The sequence below is a fragment of the Callithrix jacchus genome, chromosome 1, assembly GCF_049354715.1.
Source record: "Callithrix jacchus isolate 240 chromosome 1, calJac240_pri, whole genome shotgun sequence".
Lineage (NCBI taxonomy): Eukaryota > Metazoa > Chordata > Mammalia > Primates > Cebidae > Callithrix > Callithrix jacchus.
In genome coordinates this window covers 27651004-27657003 of record NC_133502.1, presented here as the reverse complement: position 1 = coordinate 27657003, position 6000 = coordinate 27651004, and the positions used below count along the sequence as shown (strand labels likewise).

The 6000-nt window shown below is 60.1% G+C and overlaps 1 protein-coding gene across 9 annotated transcripts in view; it reads right to left on the bottom strand.

Moving 5' to 3' along the window:
• Positions 1-1235: 1235 nt before the first annotated feature.
• Positions 1236-6000, bottom strand: part of SOX1 (SRY-box transcription factor 1) — a 703575-nt gene continuing 698810 nt past the window's right edge. For 7 of the 9 annotated variants that reach the window (XR_013520430.1, XR_013520417.1, XR_013520424.1 and 4 more), the window contains 2 exons: positions 1776-5369; positions 1236-1517 (listed from right to left, as the gene is read on the bottom strand). The gene's annotated coding sequence lies outside the window, so the exon portion shown is untranslated. Of the gene's footprint in view, positions 1518-1770; positions 5370-6000 lie in introns of all 9 variants that reach the window. The other 2 variants (XM_078332885.1, XM_078332908.1) reach the window with 2 other exon arrangements.

Here is a 6000-nt window from a genome sequence, read left to right as displayed (position 1 = left end):
TGAGTGTGTGGAGTGTGTGAGTGTGTGGGATGTGTGTGAGGGTGTGGGGGATGTGTGTGGTGTGTGTGGGTGTGGGGATGTGTGTGAGGATGTGGGGATGTGTGTGAGTGTGTGGGATGTGGGTGAGTGTGTGTGAAATGTGTGTGGGATGTGTGTGTGGGGATGTGTGAGGGTATGGGATGTGTGCATAGGGATGTGTGTGAGGGTGTGGGATGCGTGTGGGGTGTGTGTGTGATGTGTGTGAGGGTGTGTGGATGTGTGGGTGTGGGGATGTGTGTGGGTGGGATGTGCGTGTGGGATGTGTGTGAGCGTGTGGGATGCGTGTGGGGTGTGTGTATGTGATGTGTGTGAGGGTGTGTGGATGTGTGTGGGTGTGGGGATGTGTGTGGGGTGTGTGTGTGTGGGATGTGTGTGTGGGATGTGTGTGTGGGTGTGGGGATGTGTGTGAGGGTGTGGGATGTGAGTGTGTGGGGTGTGTGTGTGGGGGGATGTGTGTGGGGGGGGATGTGTGAGGGTGTGGGGATGTGTGTGTGGGATGTGTGTGTAAGTTAATGTGTGGGAGGGACGCCAGAGCAAGCCAAAGGTCACGGGTTACCAGGCGCCGGCCAGACCCACTGGGCACCCTGTAGAGTTCTTTGTGCAGGGAAGAGGCCCAGCCTGTGCCCAGAGCTTCTGGGGGCCCTCAGCTCCGCCCCCAGCGATGACCTCCGCATCCCCTCAACAGACAGATTTGAAGACCCACAGTCAGCCAGGCACTGTCCCCACCCCCGCGGGGACAACAGTGACCCACACCGGCAAAAATCCCTCTCTTGGCAACTTCCTGGCACTTTCCCCCGCCCCACAGCCACTCTCCAGAAGCCGCCTCTGGCTTGGAGCCCTGTCCCTGCCTTCGGCAGCCCTCAGCCTTGCCTGCACGTGGGGTGGTGGGAAGGGTGGCAGGAACTGGGGCCAGAAGACAAGGGCAAGGCTGCCCAGACCCAGCCAGGGTCTGGCACAGATGAGGAACCTTGGGGAGGAGCTTCTGCAGGGTCTGATCTGAGACCTTCTAGACCCTTCAGGCTGCATCATACAATTCTCCAGGGAGAAAACAAGATGGTGTTCCAGGTCAAAGGGATCTGCATTTATTAAGAGCCTGCCCCAAATCCCCACTTCCCACGCCGCACTGTAGCTTTTCATGGGTCTAGATGACTCCACCTTCAACCCCGCCCCCCACCAAAAATGACACACCCAATAAATAGATTTCCTCCATTTATTTTTCTGTTCTTGTGTTTACAAAAACATAACTGGTTGCGCTATCCCTCCACATCCTACCCCCTCGGTTTGTCAGGAGGAGGGCAGGCATTTCGGGGGCCTGGGCGCTCACGGAAGACCTCGTGGGTGCTGGAGAGGCCTTGGAGCGCGCAGGGGAGAATCCGCCCCCTGCGCTCTTCCACCCTGGCTGGTGGCTTTCTCTTGCCTTCTCCTAGGAAGTTCTCCCAGCCTCGGAAGCTGCAGAGAGGGAAAAGCAGCTTGGAGTCCTGTGAAGAAGTGGGAGGACACGTTAGTGGAGATCCGGGCCGGAGGAGAACGAGTGTTCTTTGGAGGAGGGAAAGTGCCTTAGTTGGCCCCAGCTGCGGCGTCCCACAGATCTGAGAAACTGACCCCACCCCCTCTGGGTCCCTCAGGCCCTAACGGTGGTTTGCGCTCCTGGGTTCTAGCGCCCTTGGGTCTCGTTCGCCCGTCCCCGCCCGCCCTGCACCCTCCCAGGCCACCAGGAGCACCCTTCCCCACCGTACAGGTTCTAGAGAGACCAGGCCACTTGGGCAGGTGCGGGCAGGGGACTGGCGTGGAGAGCGGGCGTGCGCGCAGTTCCTTGGGTCACGGAGACGCGCCTCCCCTCGCCTTGCGGTGGGCACTGGAAGTCAGTGAGCTGCTTGCAATCCTGCAGTCTGAGGAGCGCGGCCTGGCGTTGTAACTGGTTTGCTGTAGGGCGCGCAGCTTCTCTGACATGCATTGTCGTGACTTCACCCTAAAGGATATGATTCCAAAACGATCACTGCCTCTATCATTAAAACAGTAGATGATGTCTGTGAAATTCACTCGACTCGCTCTGTGGGCCTCTTTCAGTGAATTTAAACTGGCAACATAAAAGCAACACTTGAGAGAAGAGGGGAATATGTCCAAATCTCAGGGTCGTTTGAGTGAGACATGAGAGCTCAGAACCCCAAGGAAGGCTTTTAAAGCTGCAGGACCCACCAGAAGGAGGAGACTAGGGACCCTCCCCCTCCCCCGCGGCCCCACTTTGAAAGACCCCCTTCCCGGCCCCTTCTTCTTCTCCTACCCCTACCAACGTTGGAGGGGGTCTGGACTTTGAAACTTGTCACCGGGAAAAGAAACCTTCGCCGAGAAGGCTGCTAATGAATTCAGGTGGCATAGTTCTCCTAAGCTGATGTTTTGCAATGATGACATGAGCGTGGCGGCCGAGGGTCCCAGCACAGAAAGTCTGCGCAGCTGCTCGGCGCTCTGAGGCCCGAGACAATGGGCTCAGTGTTAGGGCCTCGGCCTCTCCAAGCCATTTGCATACCCCGTTCTGCCTGAGTGACCAGCGGCTCTGCGGCGGGGAGCAGCATTGTCCACGGTCACTTCAAGATGACCGAGGTGACAAGAGCCAGGTGAGCGATGGGGCGGGACATCCCCCAACCCCGAGGAGAAAAAAACGACGCGGGGAGCCTTGGCCAGAGCTTGGGACTGTTGATTCTCAGGCGGGGTTTACTCGTTTGGTCTTAAAGATCTCAGCAGCTGTTGCAGGGGGGAAATTCGAGGTTTTTAACAAGAATCTACAAAGCCTCATTTTGGGAGTAATTAGGGGTTATCTGGAAAATCCAGTGATCGTAAGGCACTTCATTTCATTGTATTTTTTCACTCTTGAAAGTTTAAAGCTCCATTGCCAAAGGGAGGCAGTTTCATTCTCCCTTTGGCAACGGGAGACTGGTGATAGCCAAAGACTGTCACCAGTTTTTTCTTATTTTCCAGAAACACCGTTTTGAAAAGTAGCGACAGCGGCCCTTGGCCGGCAAATCCCAGCTACAGAAGCGCCCGAGGCCCGGACGGGACGCCTCCAATCACCAGCCACCGCAGCTCCGGCTGGGGCGGCGAGGGCGCACAGCCCCTCCACCGCCGCCAAACGGAGCGCGCTTGACGCCGCTGTTTTGACTTCAGCTTAGAAAGACAAGTCTTTGTAATGCAAGTTCCTCTTCCCAAGAGAGTTGACGCACCACCCGTCACCATCTTTATTCCTAGCCCTGGAGCAGAGGCAGAACTGGGACTCTTTCTGAGATTTCACTCGTGGGGAGTGTAACTGTTGCCAATGATGTTCAGAGACCTGGATCCTTAAGGAGGGGCTCCTGGGGCGGGGTGGGACCTCAAGTGGGAAGGGTGGATGGGACGATGAGCGAAGCCAGTAGAACCGAGACCAAGGGGCAGGGGGGAGGCGAGGGTCTGAGGGTAACGTTCCCCCAAGCGAAACACTCTGCGCTCCGGCACTAAGAGTTCCTCCTGCGCCTGGAGCCCGGGGCCCTGTCGCAATGCGCCCAGGGCCTCCGAAGGCCGCGCTCCACCCAGGCTGCGCCGCGGCCCCGCAGGCCTCCCTCCTCTCGCCCTCCTCCTCCCTCCGCCTCCTGTACCCCCACACGCCTACTCCAGCAAAAAGTGAGTCAAGCAAGTCCTGGGGAAGGCGCCCCAAGGCCCTCGCCCGCGGGCACCAACACCTGGGCACACCGCGTCGCGGGCAGGAGCGGAGCTGGCCGGCACCGGCCCCACCAGCGCCCGGGAGGCGTCTCCAGGTCCCCACCCGCGTTCGCTGAGGATTGCAGCGACGCTCATCTCGGGAATATAACGATTAATCCAACCGCAGGTTTCCAGATAAGTGATTGTGATGGAGACTGTTGGCGAGAAAATAGACAATTATCCGCTGTTAGCTTTACATAAAGATCGCATTAACTCAAATTAGTTATCAGACAAAAGAACGTCGGCGCGCGCGCCCTGCCGGCCCGCGCCCTGCCCGCGGGGACCCCGGGCACAACCAGGCCCTCAGCACGGCAGGCAGGGCCGAGGCCTTGGCAGGCGCGCTGCGGGGCAGGGCTCGGAGAGAGGGGGCACACACGAGGGTGCTCCGAACTCCGGCCTCTGCGGGGGCTGCGTGTTTCGCCCTCCTAGACGCAGCGCGGGGCTCTCGACTGGGACGCGGTGGCCTTCCCGGGCACTGGAGCTGCAGCTCCTCCCAGCGCTCCCCGCCCCCAGCGCTCCCCCGCGCCCCAGTTCCCCCTCCACTGCGCTCCCCTCCCCGCCGCGCCCCTCCCGCCCCCGCGTCCCGCTCCCGCAGTCCCTCTTCCCCGGCGCGCTCCGTGAGGCGCTGCCCGTTTCTTTCTGGCGCCCGCAGTCCCAAGTTTCCGGTTCCTGAGTGAGAGGAGACTTCGTGAATCACTCGGGAGGAAACTGCCCTTCGCCATCGCCGCGGAATCAGAGTCGACGCGAAAGCGTCCTCGACGACATCGAGCACTCTTAGGCCATCGCTGCATGACCCGCCATCCCCACTCCACGAGCGCGGTCACTGTCCCACCTGGGGTCTCTCTCTGCGGGCCCGCGCTGCCATGCGGGGGAGTGGGTCATCGGGAAAGGTGGGCTTCGGAGAAAGGCCGCAGAGCGACCCAGGAGCTGAGTGTCTGTGGCCTGGGGACCCCGGCTGAGACGTGGCCGTGTGGCCTGGACCCCGACAGAAGTTGCGCATTGCCCACGCGCCGCGTGGCCTCCTGGCACGCTCTTTTTCCTGTTTCCCCACTAGGGTTGATGTCGGCCTGCCCGAAAACGGGTTTCAAGGACTCAGGCCGTGCAAACGCACGGCCCAGCGCCCTGAGCCTCGGCCTGGCCGCAGCGCCCAGCGGGGTCCCCACCCCCCCACCCCCGTCGTCGGCGCGCGCTGGCGGAGGTGCTCCTGCCCAGGCTGGCCTCGCTGGCCCCCAGTGTCCCCAGGCCCCTTTGAATAGGGCGGATAATGACCCCCGGTTCCCAAGGCAGGCTTTCTGCTGCCTGGTGAGCCTTGGATTTGTGTGGTCCAAGCCTTTCCCAGCTTGTCCCATTCTGTCACCGGGATAAGGGGCTCCCTCGGCTCGTTTGCACCTGCGTCGCTTTTGGCTCCTTCAGGAATGCGCTGAAGCTTGTAATCAGCTTTGTGAAGCCATTGAGTGCACGGCTGAGTGAAACTTCCAAAGCTTGAGGAAAACGGGCCGGCTGAATGGGAGCCAGCATGGGGCTGCTCTCCAAGCCTCCGCGCTGCCAAATTCCAGCAGAGCCCCTCACAATCGCTCCGCGCGGGCTTGACTGCTTTCCCCACACTGAGAAAAGTGAGAAAAGAAAAGCGAAAATACCAGTCACCGAGGTTAGCCGCTTGTTCCCAGATTAATGGCAAACGGCCCCCTCCTCCTCCCCGCGCCCCTGCCCCTGCCCCCCTCCAGCAGAGTGCTCGGAATCAGGAAACACGGCAGAGAGGAGGGGAGGACAGTTATTAATAACTCCCCATCTGATTTCACATTTTCTGTCCCTTGCCCAGGGCGGGGGTCTTCGCGCCAAATGCGCGGTCCCCCCACCCGCCTGCAGGTGCTGAGCTGGGCTGCCAACCCCTGGTCTGCCGCGCACCCGCCCGTGGCCTGGGGAGGTCTAAGCAGTCTTGGCTGCGCGCCTTGCTCCAATAGAGGAGTTAGACGAAGCCAAACCTAAGATTTCCCAAAACTAGCACTGCAAAGCCTCCACAGTGCTCTTAACAGGAAACAAAAGCACCAAACAGGCACTGGGCCTCCACTGACTCCCACCCCGCATCCACTCAGCAGGGCCCGCACCTCCAAAGAGGCACCTTTGGATTTGAGGGGCTTGGGAAAGAGGAGGTGCAGGGAAGGGAGGACTTCTTTGACACCCAGGGTGTGTGTGTGTGTGCTTTCTTGCAGATAGTGTAGGAGTAAAGGTGCCTGC